Below are 24,168 nucleotides of genomic sequence, written 5' to 3'. Positions count from 1 at the left end.
GAAAGTTCATTTCATAGGCCGACTCATAAAAAGATGTTAAAAAATTTTATCCTAAAAGAGTTCAATTATTAGATCTGATGACCAAACCCAACTGTGAAATGGGGTCCATAATGTTACCTGATAATAAAAGGTAAACAGCGATGGTGTCCCCACGGCCACATGGCTGCTGGTTCCCCTCTGGAATCATTTCATCCACTTCCAGGATGGCACAGAATAGTCTGATATTGCTAGTGAACAAATGAACAATTCAGACATTCTAGGCAACTGGTTAACCGTTGTCTACCAGAGATGGCAATGCCCCTCTATTATTTCCAAAATTCTGAGTCATTCATATGTGTAGATCTTTCTACTGCTACTTACTTTTTCACCATAAAACAAAGAAAAAATTTAAGATATGTTAAACAATATTATTTTCAAATTTCATTTCAGAAAAAAAGAAATTCAAGCACCAGATTTCTGTCCTTTTCTCTTTTTCTCTCATTTCCCCTCTTCTCCATGATGACTGGTTGATTCGGCCCACTCTTCTTTTTTTATAAGCGGTGGCCTTTCTGCTGCCTTCTGTGAAACAGCCACAACTTGGTTCTGCTTTTGCTTTTCCTTCTTTTTTTTTTTGGCCGGGGCTGGGTTTGAACCCACCACCTCCGGCATATGGGACCGGCGCCCTACTCACTGAGCCACAGGCGCCGCCCATGCCTTTGCTTTTCCTTACAACAAGAAGGTATTAGTTCCCCTTCCGTGGAGACCCAACCTCTTTCATCCTGCAGTTATTAACACTTTTGTTTGCTCAGACTTAATCTTCCAGGGCTTTTTTTTTTTTTTTTCAATGCTTCTTAAATTATAGAAAGTTGCATTACTAGTCTTGAACATACTGTTCCTGGTATTTATGTGTTCCCCCACAAAAAAAGTGGAGAGGGGACCAGTATCGGAGAGCCTTTAGTACCTGAGCACGGATGAGGCGTCAACTGTCTTTTCTCTTCTCTAGCTCATTGAGGGTTTTAACATCTTGTTTCTAAAAATGAGTTCCCAAGAAAGGTTAACAGTAAATTGTCAAATACTTAGTTAGCAAGTTCCATAACTAACGGATTGTATCAGAAGAGTTTATAGCCAACATTTGTTACTTTGGTTATTTAACAAGAGACAGGGGTTCTGCACGGCAGGCGAGGAGACTGAGTCGGCAGCCTGGTTCAACTCATGGTGTCACTTTGGGTAATTCATTTAGCCTAGTAGGGTCTCCGTTTCTTTATGCAAAAGGAACTTTCCCTCTACTTACCGCAACTCACAGCCATTGCAAGATTAATATAAACAGTGTTTGCAAAAGCTGCTTGCAACAAAGAAATGGGAATCTTTTATTTATTTTTTTGAGACAGAGTCTCACTCCGTTGCCCAGGCTACAGTGTCGTGATGTCATTATAGCTCACAGCAACCTCGAACTCCCAGGTTCAAGCAATCCTCCTGCTTCAGCCCCCCAAGTAGATGGGACTACAAGTGTGTGACACTATACCCAGCTAGTTTTTCTAGTTTTTATAGAGATGAAGTCTCTCCCTTGCTCAGGCTGGTCTCAAACTCCTGAGCTCAAGGGATCCTCCCGCCTTGGCCTCCCAGAGTGCTTGGATTACAGATGTGAGCCACAATGCCTGGCCAGAAGTGGGAATCTTTAATGTAATCATCCAGTCAGTGTTTCACATCGACCTACCACGTACACGCCTAGCCTTGCACCAGGATGAGAAGATGGAATGGTCTTGGAGCCTTAGACAGCCTTGCTGTGTGATTGAATGGGCCTTGATCAGGTCAGGAAAATGTAGAGGGACAATTACAGGGCAGGACAGAAGTGACTATCTCAAAGGACCCCAGCTACTAAGGCAGAAGTTCTGTTTGTGAACAACAGTTCCAGTTTTAAACCCTCTGAATCATTGTTCTTAGGAATATGCTAAACATTGTCAAATGATTAGCAAATAAAAAATCGTCATTATCAATCTTAGACTGTGGAAAAATGGGTACTGCAGTCTGGCAGATGCTAATCCAATCTGCTAGGGATTCGGGCACCTTTTAAGCAGACTAAATTTGTAACAATTGTCACCTTTGTATGAAAACTGAACTTATAACAAGTAATGTGGAATCATCCACCAGCTCCCTTGTGTAACTCCAATCTATCACATGTTAGGAAATGTCAAGTTCTTTGCTTCAGAAAAGTATTTGATTTCTAGAAAACACTTTGAAAGATCATTTAAAATTGCAAAAGAGTCTCACATAAGATTATTTTTTTCCTGTTTTGATGGTACCTTTATGGCTATCTGAAAAAAGCAATAAAGAAAAAAAAAGAATCTCCTTTGAAAATAAATAAATAAATAATGATTAAAACAATAAACTAATCATCTCAATTGGTGAAATTAAAAATAAATCTAATCCATTAAAAAATCTGGCATTTGAGTTATTAGTCATATAGTATGTACCTAGATCCTTTAAAATGTCTTTAGGCAGAACTTAGAGAAAGCGTGCACACACGAGGGTTTTTCACGGGGCGACACTGCTGTGTGTCCCCTGATGGGAAGATTTCTTCCGCTGCTGTTTGGAATGCCCAGCACCTCTTACCTGCCACCTCCAGGATGGAACAAGGACATGTGGAGGTCCCGGGTCTGCAATACCAAGGAAGGATAAGCAAGGCTTTAAAAACACCTAACATGTTCATTCTGTTATTTATCTACATATTTATCTGTCCCACTAGACTATCTCCTTGAACAGTATTTCATTCATTCATCAATTCATTCATTTTTACCCCTGGCTTCTAGCTCTGTCCCAGATGTTAGGAAGCTGCTCAAAAACTGTTGCACTGAACTGAGGTCCATGTCCCAGGAGGCCCAGCATTAGCAAACACGTAGGGGATTCCTGGCCTCCACTTCTCTCTGGAGGAGCAGGAGGAGGTCTTGGTGTCCAGGCAAGATTCACCCTCCCCTCACTGGTGTTCTAAAGAAGTTGCTATCACCTGACCACAGGCTCAGATTTCAGACCATCCTGCACAACCTCTTCCTAAGGAGTCCCCAGACTCTCTGATCACAAGGACCAACTGAACTGCTGAACAAGGGCATCTGGTCCCCTGATCTCCAACTCCTGCTCACCTCTGCGAATGAACCAGGGACCATGAAGCCTAAAGTTCTCCCTCCCCTTCTCTTCTGGAGTTAGCGACGGGGCGCAGTGAAGTCTGTAACTTAAAGTCCCCTTCTGGGGCCCGTGACCTGTGCCAATCAGGTGCTTAGAAGGACCCCCCGCCTGGTTCAGTGCTGTCCTGTCACTCTCTTGAAACTCTTAATAGATTTTGAACAAGGGTCTGGCATTTTCAGTTTGCACTGGATTCTGCCGATCACATAGTGGGTCCTGTAACCTCAGGCTCAAGAAAATGGAAGGGGCAAAACCAAAGTGTGCTTACCAAACAATGTCTTCAAAAGAAATAAAAGCCCCAGGTTAACATCTATCAACAACTGACCTCTAAGCCAGAAATCCTTGTACTATACATTCATTTTCTCCTTTTGGAAGAATGGGGGTGTGTGGAGAGGCACATTCTAGGATGCCTGTGACATTTCAGATTCAATTTAGAGGTTCATTGGCAGAAATAAATTTAAAATTTTTGGTGCTAAGACTGAGATTAAGGGAATTTTTTTTTTTTTTTTGAGATAGTCACACTCAGGCTAGAGTGCCATGCCTCAGCCTAGCTATCAGCAACTTCAAACTCTGAGGTTCAAGCAATCCTCCCACCTCAGCCTCCCAAGTACCTGAGACTATAGGCACCTGCCATGATGCCTGGCTAATTTTTCAATTTTTACTTATCTTATTTTATTGTTTTATTTTATTTATTTATTTATTTATTTTGACACAGAGTCTCACCTTATCGCCTTCAGTAGAGTGTCGTGGTGTCATAACTCACAGCAACCTCAAATTCTTGGGCTCAAATGATTCTCTTGCCTCAGCCTCCCTAATAGCTGGGACTATAGGCACCCACCACAACGCCCAGCTATATTTTTAGAGACAGGGTCTCACTCTGGCTCAGCCTGGCCTTGAACACGTGAGCTCAGGCAGTCCACCCACATCAGCCTCCCAGAGTGCTAGGATTATAGGCCTGAGCCACCACACCTGGCCAATTTTTCTATTTTTAGTAGAGATGGGGTCTCAGTCTCACTCGGGTTGGTCTCAAATGCCTGAGCTCAAGGGATCCTTCGGCCTCGGCCTCCCAGCGTGCTAGGGTTACAGGCATAGGGGAAAAACTATTTTAACTTAAATTTTTTAAAAATTATCCTTAATTTAATGACAAATAGACATTTCAAGCTTCCAAGAAGAATATAAAAGGAGAATAACATAAAATGTTATTTAATTTAACTGTGGTGTTAATCTGAGCCTACAAATACTTTCTGTCATATTTTATTCCTATAGTTCCAAAAACAGAAAACATGATTGCAGAGATGAGGGTCCAATGACATTTAGCTAATTACAACTTTAATGATTATCAAAGAAGTCTTCAAGTGTTACAAGGAAAAATTAATGGAAATATCTGAAGGAATTTTGTAAGACATTGGGACTATTTACTGAGCCTGTGAGTTTCCAGGTTGAATTTCTAAACTAACAAGAAAACTCCAGCCTTTGATACAAATAAGGGAGATGAATGTCAATTGATACGTGGCACAGTGTAAATTTTATCCAGACAGCTCACTGCTTACACCTGTCCCCATCGAGTGCCTTTCATCAAAGTCACCATCGAATTTGTCATCACCTTCTAGAGGGAATTTTGTAGCATTCCTTATCTTTAAAGAAATTTTTTTCCCAGATAGAATCTATTCAAATAGTACTCTTGGTACTATAATTTAATTAGTTTGCAAAAGAGATTTACAAAAAAAAATTTATTTTTTAATTGTTGGGGATTCATTGAGGGTACAATAAGCCAGGTTACACTGATTGCAATTGTTAGGTAAAGTCCCTCTTGCAATCATGTCTTGCCCCCATAAAGTGTGACACACACCAAGGCCCCACCCCCCTCCCTCCATCCCTCTTTCTGCTTCCCCCCCCCATAACCTTAATTGTCATTACTTGTCCTCATATCAAAATTGAGTACATAGGATTCATGCTTCTCCATTCTTGTGATGCTTTACTAAGAATAATGTCTTCCACTTCCATCCAGGTTAATACGAAGGAACACACCACTGTGAAATAAAAATAAATCATTATTCTGATTTCTTTTTTTTCCCCCCCTTAATATCCTGTTTCTGATCCAGGATCCCACCAAGGATATCACATTGCATTTGGACTATTTGTGATAGTCTACCAGACTGGTCTTATTTGTCAAGGACCTTGATAATTTTGAGGAGTACTGATTAGGTCTTTTGTGGAATGTACCTCCATTTGAGTCTAGCTGCTATTTTTCTTATGGCCATATTGCAGTTATGGGTAAGAACACTGCAGAGATGAACTGCCCTCCTCATCACAGCACAGCACACCAAAGCCACTATCAACACATCAAGGGTTGACCAACAGGACTTACTGTTGAGGATGTTGGGATTGCTCACCAGCCTGAGGGAGTATCTGCCAAGTTTCTCCACTATAAAGTCAGTCCCGTTCCCCACCTTTGCATACTCATGTTTTGGAAGCAAGTCAGTAACCACAGCCCACACTAGGGAGTGAGGTGGGGGCAGGCGGGGCTGTCCTGGAGCATGGATCCACCTCCTGGCAGGGAGAGAATCCATGTACATTACGTGGAATTCTAAAAGAAAGATTTGCCTGCTCTCACCTCATTTATTGATATCAGTGTCGATTTACAGACATTTATCTTATACTTTGGGTTATAATCTGGTGCCACTTCATTTATTTTGTTGCCCAAATCCTTCTAGCTTTGGCCACAGGGCTCTTGTGTGCCCCTTTGACACACCCTATCCTATGGTTTTTGTTTTGGATTTCCCAACTTTCAGGCCCTACTATGTGCCTCTGGCCTGCTATGCATTTCCCTGCCCCGGTGCATCATCCGTTCCTCCCAGGAGCTTGTGTTCCTTTCACCAGAGAATGATACAAGTTGAGCGTCACAAGTCTGATAATCCAAAATCCAAAACTTTACAAGCTCTGACATGAGGCTCAATAGAAATGCCCATTGGAGACTTTCAGATTTTAGATTTTTTTGGTTTAGCTATTCAAAAGCAATAAGCATATAGTGCAAAAAAATTAAATTAAAAAAAAGTGAAATCCAGAACAATTATGGTCCCAAGCATTTCAGAGAGAGGATACTCAACCTGTACTAGAAACCAAGATCTGGGTACCGGGTTCACCTATCATTTTGTTCCTCCTTTAGACATCAACCTTAACTTCCAGGAACTTCTCCGCTTAAAAATATCTGAGGCAAGAGAATCGCTTAAGCCCAGGAGTTGGAGGTTGCTGTGAGCTGTGTGAGGCCACGGCACTCTACCGAGGGCTGTAAAGTGAGACTCTGTCTCTACAAAAAAAAAAAAAAAAATATCTGTAGCTCTGATTGCCCACAGGATAAAGTCCAGGTCATTTGGCCTTACATCATGGGTCTCTTATAATTTGTTCACAATCTACCTTTCCCAGGGTTTCCCCTCAATCCCCTCAATCCCCCATAACAATCCCTGTTATGTCCCCAAGTACCTTATACTTACAGGGTCCTAAACTCCCCTTACCCTCTCCTGTTTCTAATTCCTGCTACCTGGACAGCTATCTTTTCTCTACTGTCCTTTCTCTGCAATCTCATACTATTAAAGCTTTAGATAATTCCTCCTTCTCCACGAGGCTTCTGAGTCTCCTGAAAGGAAGTGATGATTTTCTTCCTTTACAATCATCAAGACACTACTTGAAGTGTGAAAAGCACAAGCAATTTACAAAATATTTTTAAATCTGTGGTCTCATTTAATCATCCCATTTTCAGGTGCAGAAATTAAAGTTCAAGATTAGAAAGTGACTTTTCCAAAGTTGCACTGCTAGTACGAGACCAAAGTCAAGATTAGAATCCAAGTCTTCCTAATCCAAACCCAGTGTTTCTACTATAAATCCACTTTCTCTTGCATTATCTTTATTTGGATAACTATGATCTTTCTTACCTCATCATAACTTCCATATGAATGAGAGCTATATCCTATATATATTTAGATTATTCTTATCGCCTAAAAACATCTTTGAATACCGTAGGGACTCAATAATTATGAACTAAATAAATGAGTAAATAAAATATCTCTGAAAACAAGAAGGATCTATCAATTTTCCTTTGCACTAGTAATAATATGAACATAATATCTGTCTCTCCTGAATGATCACTACTGCCAGCATAACATTTTCTGGTTTTGTTTTGTTTTGATCTGTGCTAATTTTAGAAACAAATATAAGGAAGGTCATATTGTTGTCTTAATTTGTGTTTCTTGACTACCACTGACTCTGAATGTTAATGGTACTGGATAGTTCTCCTATTTCCCAGTCCATTTTTCCATTAGGGGAATAGTAATTTTCATATACATATATATATATATATATTTTTTTTTTTTTTTTTTGTAGAGACAGAGTCTCACTTTATGGCCCTCGGTAGAGTGCCTTGGCCTCACACAGCTCACAGCAACCTCCAACTCCTGGGCTTAAGCGATTCTCTTGCCTCAGCCTCCCGAGTAGCTGGGACTACAGGCGCCCGCCACAACACCCAGCTATTTTTTGGTTGCAGTTCAGCCAGGGCTGGGCTTGAACCTGCCACCCTCGGCATATGGGGCCGGCGCCTTACCAACTGAGCCACAGGCGCCACCCAATAATTTTCATATTGATTTAACGAATTGTGGTATATGTATACCATGGAATACTATTCAGCCATAAAAAGATGGAGACTTTACATCTTTTATGTTTGCCTGGATAGAGTAGGAACACATTCTCAGTAAAGTATCTCAAGAATGAGGGGGAAAGTATCCAATGTACTCAATATTATTATGAAACCAAAATATAAACACACACTCCTGCGAATGATAAAACACAAATATAGTCCAGCAAGGGTGAGGGGTGAATAAGGGGAGGGGAACGGAAGAGGTCGGGGAGGGGGAGGGGATTTGGTGGGATCTCACCTAACGTACACAATGGGAGGGTATTTAGCATGCCCTCCCAGGGTGAGGGGCTCTCCTGCAACGTGAACTTTACTTTGGAAGTAAGAACAATGTAACCTAAAAATTTGTTCCCTCATGTTAATTTGAAATTAAAAAAAATTTTTTTAATGACTTATTAACATCTGCAAAAGATATACAATTTCATTCTCTTTTTCCTTTTTTTTATTTTTTTGGAGACAGAACCTCAAGCTGTCACCCCGGGTAGAGTGCTATGACATCACAGCTCACAGCTTAAGCTCCAACTCCTGGGCTTAAGCTACTCTCTTGCCTCAGCCTCCCAGGTAGCTGGGACTACAGGTGCCCACCACAACGCTCAGCTGTTTTTTGGTTATAGTTGTTATTTTTTGTTTGGCAGGCCCCGGGCTGGATTCAAACCCGCCAGCTCTGGTGTATGTGACTGGCTCCTTAACCGCTTGAGCTACAGGCGCCAAGCCCAATTTCACTCTTATTTAAAGAAATGTGATGCCATGGCACTCTACCAAGGGCGACAAAGTGAGACTCTGTTTCAAAAAAAAAAAAAGAAGAAGAAATATAAAAATCTCTTCACATATTAAAAACATTGTTCCTCTGTCATTTTTTTTTTTTGCAAATATTTTTTGCAAGCACTTCTTAATTATATTTATCTTTTTAGATGTACTAAATCCTAAATTTATGGGAAAGAATGTTTCAAGGAAAAATATGGAAACAATATAAACATCCTATAATAAGGAGTAGCTAAACAAAATGCTGTGCAGCCATCTGGCTAAGATGTTACTTAGTGATGAAAAAGCATGTCTTTAAATAAAAGTAAAATGCCCATATAACTTTCCACCTAATATTAGAAGAAAAGCATATAATTTGACTTATACATATAAAGCCCCAATTTAAAATATATGGTTTGGCAGGGAACAGTGGCTCACACCTGTAATCCTAGCACTCTGGGAGGCCGAGGTGGGTGGATTGCCTGAATTCATGAGTTCAAGACCAGCCTGAGCAAAAGCAAGACCCCTGTCTCTACTAAAAATAGAAAAAACTGAGGCAAAAGCATCATTTGAGCCCAAGAGTTGAAGGTTGTTCTGAGCTATGACACCATGGCACTCTACCCAGGGTAATAGCTTGAGACCCTGTCTCAAAAAAATAAATAAATATATAAAATAAAATAGTTGGCTGCGGCCAGGTGTGGTGGCTCACGTGTGCAATCCTAGCACTCCAGGAGGCTGAGGCAGGAGGACCACTTGAGGGCAAGAGTTCGAGACCAGACTGAGCAAGAGCAAGACCCCGTCTCTATTAAAAATAGAAAAACTTAGGGCGGTGCCTGTGGCTCAAGGAGTAGGGCGCCCGTCCCATATGCCAGAGGTGGTGGGTTCAAACCCAGCCCCGGCCAAAAAAAATAGAAAAACTTAGCCAGATGTGGCGATGTCTACCTATAGTCCCAGATGCTACTCAGGAGGCTGAGGCAGGAGGACGGCTTGAGCCCAGGGGTTCAAGGTGATGCCACCGCACTCTAGGCCAGGCCACAGAGTGAGAGCCTGTCTCTAAGTAAATAAGTAAATAAAATATATGCTCAATTTTTTTTTTTTTTTTTTTTTTTAGCAGTTTCTGGCCAGGGCTGGGTTTGAACCCACCACCTCCGGCATATGGTTCTGGCGCCCTACTCCTTGACCCACAGGCCCCGCCCTATGCTCAATTTTTAAAAGCTAAAGACTGAAGGTACATTTTCAAAATTATTGAGAATCCTTATCTGGGGCTCAGCACCTACAGCTCAAGCGGCTAAGGTGCCAGCCACATACACCTGAGCTGCCGAGTTCAAATCCAGCCTGGGCCTGCCAAACAACAATGACAACTACAACCAAAAAATAGCTGGACATTGTGTCAGGCTCCTGTAGTCCCAGCTACTTGGGAGGCTGAGGCAAGAGAATCGCTTAAGCCCAGGAGTTGAAGGTTGCTCTGAGCTGTGACTCCCCGACACTCTACCCAGAGCAACAGCTTGAGGCTGTCTCAAAAAAATAAAAAAAATAAAAAAAAATCCTTATTTGGGGATTATGAAGTCATAGGCAATTTTTATTTTCTTCTTTAAATATTTGTGTGTTTTCCAAATCCTTCACAACAAACATATTTGCAAATAAGAAAAAATTTATTATTGTTAAACACCATCTGAAAATGGTGTTTGGGGAACAGGTTACTTCTGAAGCTTCTATAACTCCCATTTGTCAGAAGGACCCACGGCCCAGGCAGCAGCTCGCCTTTCCCAAGGTGACCAGTGCTGAAAAGTCTGCAGCCCTGCATTTCCAGAGAGTTGCTCAGCAACCCCCAACTCTCAAAAAATACATTCTCACACATCACACACGGAGGCATGGAGATAAGAAGGCAGAGTCTGTAAAGCTGTATGAGAGTAATTAAGAGACGTGACCGAGGCTGCAGATTCCCAGAGTCAGCCGTATCACATACCTAGAACATCACCACATTGCAGCATTTAGCAAAGGGAGCCAACAGCGGTGCCCCTGAGTTATCAAGGCATGTAAGAGTCACAGTTATCATTGACCTCAGGGGGAATTCATAACCCATTAAGCCAAGCACAGAGCATTCTTGGAAATGCCACCTGCTTAAGCCAGCAGTTCTGAGTTCTAAGCCAGCAGTGAGTCACAGTCATTGGCGAGAGAGGCCCAAAAGTTATTTAGAGATGAGTGTGGCTGTGGGAGTGGTGGGCCTGTGGAGCGTCCCCACCTGGAAGGTGGCCCTGTCTGCACTGAGTGCAGGTTTGGTGGCATTCATAACATTTGCCTTCCAGGATCCTGGCTGTCTCCCCTCCTTCTCCTGCTTTCTGGTTTTCAGTAGCCCCACAGCAGCCTTCTGAACACCTAGAGCCAGAGAACCCTCTCACTGTTCCCTGCTCTGCTCCCTAACTCAAGAGCAGGGAACAAGTGGCTAAACCTGTAGCCCTGATTGGGGCTTACAGACCCCAGGATCGGTGACAGTGGCTTCTATCTGGGTTTAGCAATGGCCAATGAGAGGCTCCAGTGGGACATGAGGAGGAGGACAAGGAGGGGCATTTCTCCCCCTCCTCTCTGCAAGTGGAGAATACACCTTGTCCAGGGCTCCAGCTCCTGCGAGGTGAGCCCACTGTGGCCCCAGCCTCTGCAAGGTGACCCCAGCCCCCATTCTCAAGTTGTACCACCTCCTCCTCCTGTCCTTCCAGCCTGGGGTAGCAGTAGCTTCCTGTTTGCTTGTCTCACTGTCCCTGTTTGGCTCCTCAGGGGTTCCTTCACCTACATGACACTCCTGCACTGAAGTCCCTGTGTTGGAAATGCTCAGAGTGGATCCTGTTTTCCCTGGTTAGACAATGACCCTGACAGGAATAGTGCATACCATCCGAGTGACCTTCGGTCCTGTTTTCATCTCAGAGGTCCAAAAGTGGAAGAAATTGGTCCAGACTGAATGGAATCACTTTGTGAACAAGGAGGCCTTCCATTGAAAATCAGCTGCTGCTTACTCATGACTGAAACATTAAAAACGTCACAAGGCTGGGCATGGTGGCTTACACCTGTAGTCCAAGCACTCTGGGAGGCCAAGGCAGGTGAATTGCTAGAGGTCAGGAGCTCAAGACCAGCCTGAGCAAGAGCCAGACCCCGGCTCTACTAAAAATAAAAAAAACTGAGGCAAGAGAATCTCTTGAGCCCAAGAGTTTGAGGTTGCTATGACCTATGATGCCATGGCACTCTACCCAGGACATCAGAGTGAGACTCTATCTCAAAAATAAATAAATAACAGCAGAACACCTTTGTCATGCTGAGTCACTGCACACACACGGGACCCTTTATAACTACCTGCCAGGATGGTGCAAGACGTGGCTGACCATGTTTCTTTTAAGCCTGTCAAAATTTTTTTTCCAAGAAGTCTAAGAACTGTGCAAAATCCATTCTGTGGCTGACCATATGGAGACATTCATCAGAGTTCAATGCCACGCAACCACCCCTGAAGACATTCCCCTGGGGGGAAATCACCTTTGGCCCCTTCCCAAGTAGCTGGGTCAGAGGTTGCTCAGAAAAAGCTCCACGTGAGCTCATGAGGAAGGAAGGAAGGTGGAGGGTGTCAGGGAAGCGTTCATGATAGCCAAGCATGAGCCAGGGAAGGCCTCCATCTGCCCGTGGCACCTGTGGTCCTAAGAGCCAGACTTCAGAGATCCCGGCCACATGGGCTCTGGGCGGTACACAGGGATATAAGGGGAGGCCTACCTGTGACTTCGAATCTCTGGGATCCGGAGTAACAGCGAGGGCATGATCAAATGAGTTTCACATCAAGTAGAGTACTCTGCTGACTGAAGAGGTTTGCAGCCAAGGCCCAGAGGGCACATTTGTCAAGCTCTCAAAAAATAGAAACCAGGATCAAAGCAGAAACACTTTCCAAATATAAACATTTGTCACCTACATTTACTTTTGATGTGCCCCATTTTGAATACGTCTCTCCTTTATAAAACGGACAGCTTAATCTTTCCGTACACATACTTGGGTCCTTCAAACAGAGCCCAGGGACAATTTGGGGGTGGGGGGAGAAGTGAGAAAGGAAGTTCCAGCAGGCCAAATTAAATTTTAGAGAGGAGAAAAAAGTCCCTGCAGAAGAGTGAAACAGGAAGAAAAAAGGAAACGAGTGTTTATGACATCCCTGGCATTTAATTATTATTACCTCATATTTTTGTGCAGATTAACCCTGGCAAGAGGGCATCATCATTCCCATTTTGCAAAGCATTTCAGTTAGTCACGTACCTAGAATAGCGCAAGCTTGTAAGAATAAAGCCAGAATTTCCTCCTGGCTGTGACTCCAAAATCCTTGCTGCCCCCTGCAACAAGCAGCCTCATCATCTAAGCAAGGCGAGTGACCTCAGGTCAGCAGAACAACCATCAAAAACTGGGTGTTTCTTCACATGTATGTGCCTTCGAGGAACCGTGTGCTCCAGAGCTGAAAAGCACCTATGTTCCTCCAATCCAGCTCCTCCCTGAGACCCCCTGCCCAATTCCAGAGGCACAGGCCTTTGGTTCTACTTTTGAAACCACCCAGCTTTGCTACAAAAGGGCGCAGAGGATGGCCAAGGGCAGTGCCTCACACCTATGATCCCAGCATTTCAGGAGGCCAAGGCAGGAGGATTGCTTGAGGCTGGGAATTCAAGACTAGCCTAGGCAACATAGAAAGACCCCACCTCTACAATAAATTTTTAAATTAGTCAGGTGTGGCATGATAGTGCATACCTATAGTCCCAGCTACTCAGGACGCTGAAACAGAAGGATCCCTTGAACCTAGAATTTCACGACTGCAGTGAGCCATGATTGGGCTACACTCCAGCTTGAAGGAGCACGTACCAGCCATCTACTTATGGCATGACTATCCTTCATTTAAAACGCTCTTTCCTTGCCTGCTCAAACCCTATTCACTCTTGGGGGCTCAAGGATTCCCCCCCACACACAAGGTCTTTCAAAAGTCAGCACCCATGGGGCCACTTGCTCTCCTTTGAAATTCTGCTGTCTTATATTTGTGCCTGAATGGTTTTCAAGGATTAGCCCCTATCCTTTAACTGGACTTTAAGTGCCCTGAAGCAATTAGAGCAAAGGGAAAAAATTTCAGCAAAGGATGTGGGCCATTCCCCTCTGCGTGGTTGGAAGCCAGCAGGGAGTTGTTGCTAAAAAGCAGAACAAATGACAGCCAGGAAGCCCGGGCCAGGCTCTGGCCAGTCAGTCACTGCTCACAGCAACTGGCCTAGCAAAGGAGAAAGATAAACTGACTTTCTCTATCACAGATCATAAACCCTGGGAGCCTCAGTTCTCCAAAGAGGTAAAGAGTGAGGACCTAGAATGGGGAAGATTGGGGCAAAGTTAGGGAAGGAGCTCCTCCCAACCTATCTCTCCTACAGGAACTGGTTCTTTGTTCCCCACATGAGAAACTATCGCTGATTCCCCTGAACTGGGAATCAGCCTTCAGATTTATTTAAAGGGCAACCTAGGGAAATGTACCCTTCCCTAGCTGATATATTCCACTCGATGAGATTGTGATATATATAATTATAACAAGAGATCAGGTTTAATTTAGGAAATTTGGTCCTTGTTGAGCGTGGTAAATCATCTTTAAAGCAAACACACTTACAGTCCTCAAGATAAAGTTCATTCCCCTGTAATGAGGTTGTTTCACAGAATGCTGCGAGGTCCCAGGCAGGGTTTCAAAGCCGCTAAGTTGCACTAGGTGAGATAGAGCTGCTTGCAGCTGCTGGGATTTATGGGAATGTTGGCACCCAGGTGACACGTTGGATAATCTTTAACAGAGGAAGTCTGGCTGGTGCCTGCTCTTTGTTCCAACTGCACTTTCATATTTGAGAACCCTTGTGATACACTTGCTTTCACAGTTGTGTTTCAGGCTGTCATAAGCACGCCCTGGCGTGAGACGCTGAGCAAACAAAGTGTCCCCCCCCCACCCTTCCACCCTGGCCTGGGTCTCCCTCCCTGAAAACCTGCAGGGCACAAGCAGAATTTGCTCTCCACTCAGTAATATTTTGCAGAGGCCATGGGGTGCATTTTTCCAAAACAAATTTCGTATGATTATTTTCTTAGGTAAAACATGATACATTTAGGTCTCAGAACACATTTTACAAGTTCAGCAGCTGCCGCCACACAACATATCTCTTGTCTGTTTGGGAGGACATAAATTCACCCCCCAAAGTGCCAGGTGACTCATTCAGACAATTTCTTGAAGAGTGTTTATAGAAAAGGACTCTGAAGACAGGAAGTTGTCTTCCTAACCATGACTTTGAAAAAGTGCCTAGATGCCAAGCTATTTGATTTGAGAGCCTTGTTTCTTTCGCGGTGGAAATGCTTTGAGATACATGGACAATGTACATATGATGGGGCGGCAAATGCCTGGACCAACCATTACCTTTCTCCGACACTTGACCTAATGCCAACCCTGCTTTATGGTCATAGCAACATCCCAAATTACTCTGATGCCGTTGGCTTTCTTCCAAAGCCCCTCTGATGAACATGAGGGTCTATTCCCCGGCATGGAGCCACCGGTGAACACATTTGGATTGAGTTATTAAATTCCTTTTGTCCTATTAGTTACCTGGAAGTCCTTTGAAAGCAGGGACTATTTATCTAGTACTGTTCTGGCCCCAACCCATAGGATGGGCTCAGTGACTGCTTCCTTAATAAATAATTGAAATAAAAGGCATGAGTTCTGTTTTGTTTCTTCACACCTGAATTGCTCTTTAACTTCACTTCATGCAACAAACATCTGTGAAACACTCACCCTGGGGGTTAAAGACAGATGCAGATATAAATGAGACATGATCACTGCCCTCAAGAACTCTGTGTGGGGAGACAGACTGGTAAATTTCTATGAAAGAATTGCTACATTAAGTCCAGGCAAGAGTAGAGAGAATGGCTGGGCCACCCCTCTCTGGAAGATACCACTGGGTGTTGAGGGATTGCAGAGGCTCACCCTTCTCCTAGAGGACACCCTTGACAGCATTAACAATGCTAAGGCCCAGAGCTGGTGCCAGTGGACAGAGATAGCACCTGTGGGCTATGCAGAGGCAAGTGGAGCAGGGAGCAGAAATCAGACTTGAGCACCTGAAAACCTGTAAAACCAACCCTGCCTTCAGGCCCAACTGCTGCAGCATCAATCCCATAACACTCACCAAATGCTTTCCCATTGGGTGAGATTTTGGGGCAATGCAATGGATTAAAAGGTAGCAGTCTTCCTAATTCATATGTTGAAATCCTAATCCCCAGTGTGATGGTATTAGGAGGTAGGGCCTTTGGGAGGTAAGTAGGTCCATGAGAGCGGAGCCCCCATGAATGAAATTAGAGACCTTATAAGAGAGGCCCGGAAAGTATTTTCTTTTTCTTTTTTTTTTTGTGGTTTTTGGCCCGGGCTGGGTTTGAACCCGCCACCTCCAGCATATGGGACCAGCGCCCTACTCCTTGAGCCACAGGCACCACCCATGGAAAGTATTTTCTTAATGAGAAGATGGCTAGGTATGAATCAGAAACTGATCTTCTGGCACCTTGATCTCAGACTTCCCAGCTTCCAGAACTGTGAGAAATACACTCCTGCTGTGTATAAGCCACCCAGTTTGTGGTATGACTTTGGCATAGCAGCCCATACCAACTAAGACAGACAGCTAAGGGGTAGGGAGCAAAACCTGTAGATGCAGAAAATTCTCAAGGGTCAACAATAGACTGAGAACCAGGAGAGCTGAAATCCTCCAAACACTAAACTAGAAGACCAGGCTATTAATGACTTTCCCTGAATGACAATTTTTTGTTGGCGAGTGACTTTGCTATTAAAGAGAATAGAGGTCCTTTGTTTTTTTTTGTTGTTGTTTTTTGTTTTTTGAGAATAGAGGTCCTTAATTGAAATAGATACCTTAACCATTTCTTCCCTAGGAATATTTTTCAGGAAACCACCAGTTTGATAAAAAAAAAATAGTATTCCCTATGTATCTTATAAGACACAGGTGAGGCCTGGAATGTCCTAAGGTATACATAACATTTCAAATCATATACCTGCCCGGCTCGGTATCCTTATGTGTAAAATGAAAGATTGAACCGGGTGATTGCTGAGGTTTCACATTTAATCTGTCAGCTTCTCTGCCCTGACAAATCATTTCCCCTAAGCCCCTATCAGCAAAGCCCAACTTTGGCTTCTCACTCAACCACTATTTATCTTCATCACCAAAGGCCTTTTTCAAAGAAAGAAAACTTACTAGGAAAGAAAAAGTAAGGAAAAAGGAAAAAAGACCCAATAATCTCCTCACCCAGATATTTATTCATCATGGTGCTTTATGTATAGAGTGATTTTCTTGTTATATTTAGATTATAATCAAACTGTAAAAGGACTGTTATCTCTCTGTTCCTGCATTTTTACTTTAAGCTCTGAGACCTTTGTCCTCCTCTATTAGAGAAGCCGTAAATACTATGAGAGAATGTTTACATTTAAAAAATCCATTTTCCTTGATCATTTGTAGAAGGGGAAAAAAAAATCTCTGTACCAACACACCAATTTATCTTGACTTTGTTAAGAATTGCTTCCCGCAGAAATTACATTTTGCACAAAGCCGCCTTCCATTCAGCAACATTTCCTTTCTCCCAGCTTTTGTTATAATTTGTGCTGTGTCTCCTTTTCCTTCTCTTTACCTTGACAGGACCTTGATAGAGCTGAAAGTGCTCTCTGAGTTCGGAAGGACGAAGACAGAACCCGTCCCTATGAACTTGAGACAGACCTTGTAAAAGATGTGCAGTGTGGGAGTTTGCTGTGTTCTGAATTTGCAGTCAGTGTTAGCATGGCCTTGAGTTTTAGCTTTTCTGGAAAATGGGCTTGGTAGTCCTTTCTAAATATTACAAAAAATTCTAATGTAGCTCTCAGAAAACCAGATAGCAGCTCTCACTTGGTCACTGGGAAAGCAAACACCTTGCTGGAGAAGTCTTTGATGACCACAAAAGGCCCAGTTTGAAGGACAAGCAGAGGAAACCCAAGGGACATGCTTGGCAAGAGGGCTTAGTAGAATGTCAGCTGTTCCAGGGACAGATGTGAGGAGTTCTGAACCCGTGCTCCACATGTACTCACAAGAGCTGAACAGGGGGCCCTCCAGTGACTTGGATCGGAATGCCAGCAGAAACGTGTCACCAGCCCTCACAGGCAGGACCACTGGCCAATTACATGACAGGAGTGGAGACAGCATAGGCAGGATGATGGCAAAGTCACCGTAACTCAGTTGCCAACACATCTTTGCATCTAAGGAAGCCGCTCATCCATTACAAGGGCAGCTGGGAGAATTTGGAGGGTGGCCCTATATGACATGTCCTTATTGGAGGCTTCCTTTCATTTTGAAGTCACTTCCCAAACTTCTAGATGGCATGCTTTATGGAACCTTGATAGGTCAAAATAAATACTTCTAGCCACATACAGAAAAAATTCATGTGCAGTTCACACCTCCAGACCACGTTCAAAGTGACTCTGCTCAGTGAGCCATGGTGTTGCATGGGACTATATGTGAAGCCTGGATCTTAGAAAGGGGTAAATAGAGAAAGGAACAGCTGTCAGCATGGCCTTTATAACATTGTGTAGATTGAGACAATGGATAAATGAATCTGGCACGTATTTGGTGCTCAATAAGTACTTACTGAATGAAGACTAATTCAATGGTAAGAAAATATAGGCAGTTCCCAAGTTACAAGCATACAACTTACAAACAAACTGCACTTAGGGGGCGGTGCCTGTGGCTCAAGGAGTAGGGCGCTGGCCCCATATACCAGGGGTGGCGGGTTCAAGCCCGGCCCCGGCCAAAACTGCAATAAAATAAAATGCACTTAGGAATAGAGGTTAACAATAAGTCACTGAGTTACAAACATCCAACTGACATACAATTCACAGTTACAAACAGGCTATTACATGTACAAGTAATAATTAAATGTACCTGTTCCAACTTAAATACAAATTCAACTTAAGAACAAACCTGCAAAACCTATTTTGTTCATAGCTGGGGACTGCCTGTATGTATCTGAGAAGCACTGATGAGAAGGAGATTATTTCTGGCTGGGGACACAGAGAAGTTCACATTTGATTTTGAGCTCATATAGCAGGTGTGATTTTTTTCAATAATAACAAGAAACTCATTCTAGGTTGAGCATAAGGAAAGAATAGGGACTTAAAATGTGCAAGTTTGTAGCAGAATTGCTGGGCATCTACTGGGGCAGAAAATTTAAAGAGGGATAGCAGGAACTGTCAGGGTTATGACAAGCAGCTTTGGGTTTGAAAAAGGAAGTTCCAGATGCTAAAGCAATTGGCACTTGGGAAGACTTTTTTATTTTTTAGGATAAAGTCAAATGAGACCCAACCTATTTGCAAAGCAGCATTCTGTTTGCGACTGTGGTATCCTCAACCATGTTGGCCTAAACCATCCCAAGTGATCCCAGAGCCCTCAAAGCAACCTCAGAATTAATGTTTGCATCAAACTGGACTTACTGCCATCAATATGGCCCACCTCATGAAGGGTAAATTATCAGGGCAAAAGAGAATAGGGTGAAGCCTCTTGGCCCAGCATATAGGAACATAGGGAAGATTCAACTCTCTGACAACCAACCCATGGGAATCCAAAAGCCCAAGACTTCCACTAAGTTTAATCTAACTAACAGTTACTATTAGTTAAGATCTACAATGCTGGGCCTAGAACTTTAAGAGGCTGAGGTGGGAGGATCCCTTTAGCTCAGGAGTCTGAGACCAGCCTGAGCAACAGCAAGACCCTGTCTCTAGGAAAAATAGAAAAATTAGCTGGGCACGTATAGTCCCAGCTACATGGGAGACCAAGGCAGGAGGATCACTTGAGCCCAGGAGTTTGAGGTTGCTGTGAGTTAGTCTAAGACTGCTACACTCTAGCCCTGTAATAGAGCAAGACTCTATTACAAACACACACAAAAGAAGAATTTTAAAAATGAAAAATATATTATTAATAGAAAAAATCTTAAAAATTTAAAAAATGAACCCACATCACTCTGGGTATTTTGGTCTCCTGAGGTGGACAGCACCAATACCATGAAGAGCTATAATGAGAGGAAGCCAAAGCATGGCCCTCAGGGTCACACAAGAGGTCACGTGGCGTGTGGGTGTCTTGGGAGAGAAGTTATGAAGACACCTGGGACAGGCAGAGATGGATCCTGCGGCAGAAGACTGACGAATACCTGAGGTGGTGGATGTCCATGCTGGCCAGCCTGTTGGAAACACCTGGGGAGGTTTTCAAAACTACTCACACGAAAGCCCAATTAATATGTTCTTATTCACATGATTTAGGGAAGGCCCTGAGCCTCTGTATTTCTCAAAATCTCCCCTGTAATTCTGATATGCAGCCTGGGTTGGGAACTACTTCCATAGAGCAGGAGCAGGCTGGGGACTTTTGGGGAGGAGTGGGCCATGCTGTTTGGAAATTTGGGACAGAAGGTAAGGAGGGTGGGGCAGAACCTGCAGAGTTGGAGGCATGGTGGGGTTAGCAGGCCTTGGTGCCTGTGATTTAATGCCCAAGTATTGAAGGCATTCTTCCCCTTAGAGTTCCACTGTCTAGGACAAAACAAAAAGAGAAGCTGTTTTAACACATCTCAATCCTAGAGAGAGACCGAGGTGTGCTGGAATCGCACGGCTCATTTCACCACTTTCTCTAGTAAGTCCTTCCAGCCAACACTCATGGCTAAAAAGAAGAGTAGAGAGAATACAGAAAGAGGTTTCGTTTTATCTTAGCAAAAGAAGAAATCGCATGAATTAGAGGACAGCTGGAGAGATGGGTATCTTAAAAAGCACTCTTTCCTCTCTTACCCAACCTCCCCCTCACCACCAAATAAGGCCTAACAGCACATGTGCTCCTTGGGAGCAGCTAGCCCTCAATATCTGACCTAGAGAAAGAATGCATTTCTCTGATATTAAAGACTAACCATTCATTCAAATTCTATCAGGCTTGCCTTGCAAGCCACAGACTGTCCAGGACAGGTAAGTCTCCAGTTAGCAAAATTTATTGCATATCTATTCTGTGTGCCCAGGCACTATTTTAGGGGCTTGAGAACACAGGGCTAAGTGTCTTTGCCTTGCTCTCAGGTATATCCAGCAGAGGACACAGACACTTAGCTTCTCATGGTGTAAGGACAAAGGAGAGACACCCCTGCCACAGCAGGGTGGCCAAGTAGCTAGACAAGTGCTGGGGAGCAGGGCGGGGGTGGTGCTCATTCCAGGTAGAGGGGCCCACAAGAGCTAAGGCGTAGGAAACTGGGCAGAGGACAGAGGTATAACCTATTCCAGGAAGAAGAAGCAGTTCAGTCACATGTGACAGAACTTAGAAAGCCAAGGATGAGCTTCTTTTAACAATGAGACTGGATGGCTCACACCTGTAATCCTAGCACTTTGGGAGGTTGAGACAGGTGGATCGCCTGAGTCCAGGAGTTCAAGATCAGCCTAAGCAAGAGAGAGACCCCATCTCTAAAAAAAAAAATAGCCACCAATTGTGGCAGGCACCCATAGTCCCACTTACTTGGGAGGCTGAGGCCAGAGAATCACTTGAGCCTGAGACTTTGAGTTGCTGTGAGCTGTGATGCCACTGCATTCTACCCAGGGCAACAGACTGAGACTTTGTCAAAAAAAAAAAAAGTAAAAATGAGATAGAAAAAGAAGTAAATAAATGAATAAATAGACAAACAAGTAAATAATGAATAAATAAAAATGAGACTGGTGGCTGGGTGTGGTGACTCATGCCTTTAATCCTAGCACTCTGGGAGGTGGAGGCAGGTGGATCCCTTGAGCTCAGGAGTTCAAGACCAGCCTGAGCAAGAATGAGACCCTGTCTTAAAAGATAATAATAACATGGTGTGTAACACACCTTTTGGGCGCAAGACACAATTATAAGAGGGACTTTACCCAACAATGCAATCAGTGTAACATGGTTTCTTGTACCCTCAATGATCCCCAACAATAAAAAAGTTAAAAAAATAAAAAAATGATAATAATAACAATATTAATTAAAAATGAGACGGGAGAGGGTGGCGCCTGTGGCTCAGTCGGTAAGGCACCTGCCCCATATACCGAGGGTGGCAGGTTCAAACCCGGCCCCGGCCGAACTGCAACCAAAAAAATAGCCGGGCGTTGTGGCGGGCGCCTGTAGTCCCAGCTACTCGGGAGGCTGAGGCAAGAGAATAGCTTAAGCCCAGGAGTTGGAGATTGCTGTGAGCTGGGTGAGGCCACGGCACTCTACCGAGGGCCATAAGGTGAGACTCTGTCTCTACAAAAAAAAAAAAAAAAAAAAAGAGATGGGAGAGAGAAGCAGAGAAAAGTGTCAACTTCATCTTAGGTAGTGGGGAGCCATCAAAGGTGGAGGGTTGTGGTATTACAAGGTAAGTCTCAGTGCCTGTGGCTCAAGCGGCTAAGGCGCCAGCCACATACACCTGAGCTGGTGGGTTCAAATCCAGCTTGGGCCCACCAAACAACAATGACAGCGGCAGCAACCAAAAAAAAAGGTAAGTCTGGAGTTTGGGGGACAGATGGCTAAGGATTCTGACCGGCAGCAGGAGAGCAGCAGCTGGTCAGGGAGGAGAAAGTGAGAAGATCTGGGCAGATCCCTTCCGTGGACCAACAAGAATTGGTTATTGAGCCTTTCCAAGGTCTGGGTTTATCAGGGATTAAAGAGTGAATAAGACCGGCAGGGACAGGGAACCTATGTTTGGGGAGAAATGATTCAAAAATATTAAACAAATGATTATACAAATAATTACCTAGAGCCATGATTAATGCTAGGAAGAAGAGATACAGTGTGCAGGAAAAACACAGAGTGACCTAGCCTGGTGAGCTTTCTCAGAGAAAGCTATATGCAGACCAAGACCAGAAGTTGGTCTGCCAAAGGGTGGCATCCCCATGGCAGCTGAAGGTCATGGGGGTGGGCGGCAGGAGGGCTGTTGCTGCAAAAGAAAACACAAGTACGAAAGGACAAGGGGGAGGGGGCTTGACGTCAGATGCCAGCCCGGCAGTGGATCCGGGAGGAAAGGGGCAAGTGGGCAAGAGTGGGTGTGAAAAGGAGGCAGAGCTAGACCGTCTTTACGCTAAGACCAAAGGCAGGTTCCCCGCAGCAGGGACCGAATCTGAAGATGTCTCCAGCTGCTGGAAGAGAGCTCAGTGGGTTTCAGAAATACAGTAGAACCTCTGTAAGTTGACCACCCAAAGGACCACCAAACAGGTCAACATACAGAGGTGTCCACATGAGAATCTAGGCCTACTGTACTGATAATGCGTACACGTGGTGTGCGCCCGGTGTATGAAAATGAGGTCAACTTCAGGAGGTGACCAGTGTAGGGAGGTGGCCGATTATGGAGGTTCTACTGTATTAGGGAATTAAAAGTCATCAGACTTGGGTCTAGAATGGACGTTAAGAGCAATAAGGAAGGCTCCATAAAGGATGAGGCAGGGAGAGACGGGCAGAGTAAGCCCTGAGCTAAGCGCAGAAGGCACAAAGTGAAATGCAGTAAGATGGGACTGTCCGGCTCCTGGACTTGTTTTTGCCTGGAGTAAATGACCTTGGCCAGACCTTGGCCCACTGAATGGTGGGTTCAAGCCAGATTCCAGTGGTTTGAGGTGTAAATGGAAGCAAGGAAGCAGAGTTGAAGGTAAACAACTGTTGCCCCAAGCGAAGCAATTAAAGGGATTGGAGAGATAGCTTGATGGTTTGCTGTGAGGGTCAGAGGAGATAACGCATGCCAAGGAAGGGCCAGGTAACTGTCTGCATCCCTACCTGAGCTTGGTGCCATATTCCAAATCCACACCACCCACGGCTGGGCTCCCAGGTGCCACGCAGGGCTTTGCGCCTGACACACACCGGCTCCTTTATTCCCCATGGCAGCTCTATGAGATGGGGTTATTATTCCACCTGATAAAACAGAAGCTCACAGAAGCAACTTGCCCTGGGTTGTTACAGAGTCACAGAGCTGGGCATAAGCCAGGTCGGCCGGGTCTGCCTTCCTTCCCGGGTTCCACACTGCCCACTTGCACGACGGAGGCATCTGCAAACATTTGTCTCCATGTCATTGTGGCTGCAGTAACTAGACTCTGTTTACACACTCTCTATACCTGGGGTTAGTGGAGAAGGGACTGTATCATGGTAACACCCGTGAATTTAGGTTCAATCAGATGTGGGTTCAAATTCTGCCCTTATCTCTTATTACCTTAATTTTCATTTTATCGGGGGGAGGGGTAATGGAACAAATAAAAGAAATCTGCAGATTACACAGAGATAATTTAATCATGGGTCACATGGGAGAATGTTTATAAAGCATTCTGCTCAATGCTGACAAACAGTAAATGGAGGTTATTAGCATTTACATTGTCCTCTAGCTCCACCCCATCACATACCTGCTCATGAACCTGAACCCAGGGTTGCCCTCTAACAGCATAACTGGCAGGAACACAGACAGTGCAGCCGCAGGGTCCACCACACCTGAGCCTGAAGTTGTTTAACCTCAGGCCCAAGCCGGCCCCCTCCATAGGGGATTTTAGGGGCACCCCCTGACCAGGA

The sequence above is a fragment of the Nycticebus coucang genome, chromosome 19 (genome assembly GCF_027406575.1).
Source record: "Nycticebus coucang isolate mNycCou1 chromosome 19, mNycCou1.pri, whole genome shotgun sequence".
In the NCBI taxonomy this organism is placed as follows: domain Eukaryota; kingdom Metazoa; phylum Chordata; class Mammalia; order Primates; family Lorisidae; genus Nycticebus; species Nycticebus coucang.
Note: the sequence above shows the minus strand (reverse complement) of the source record.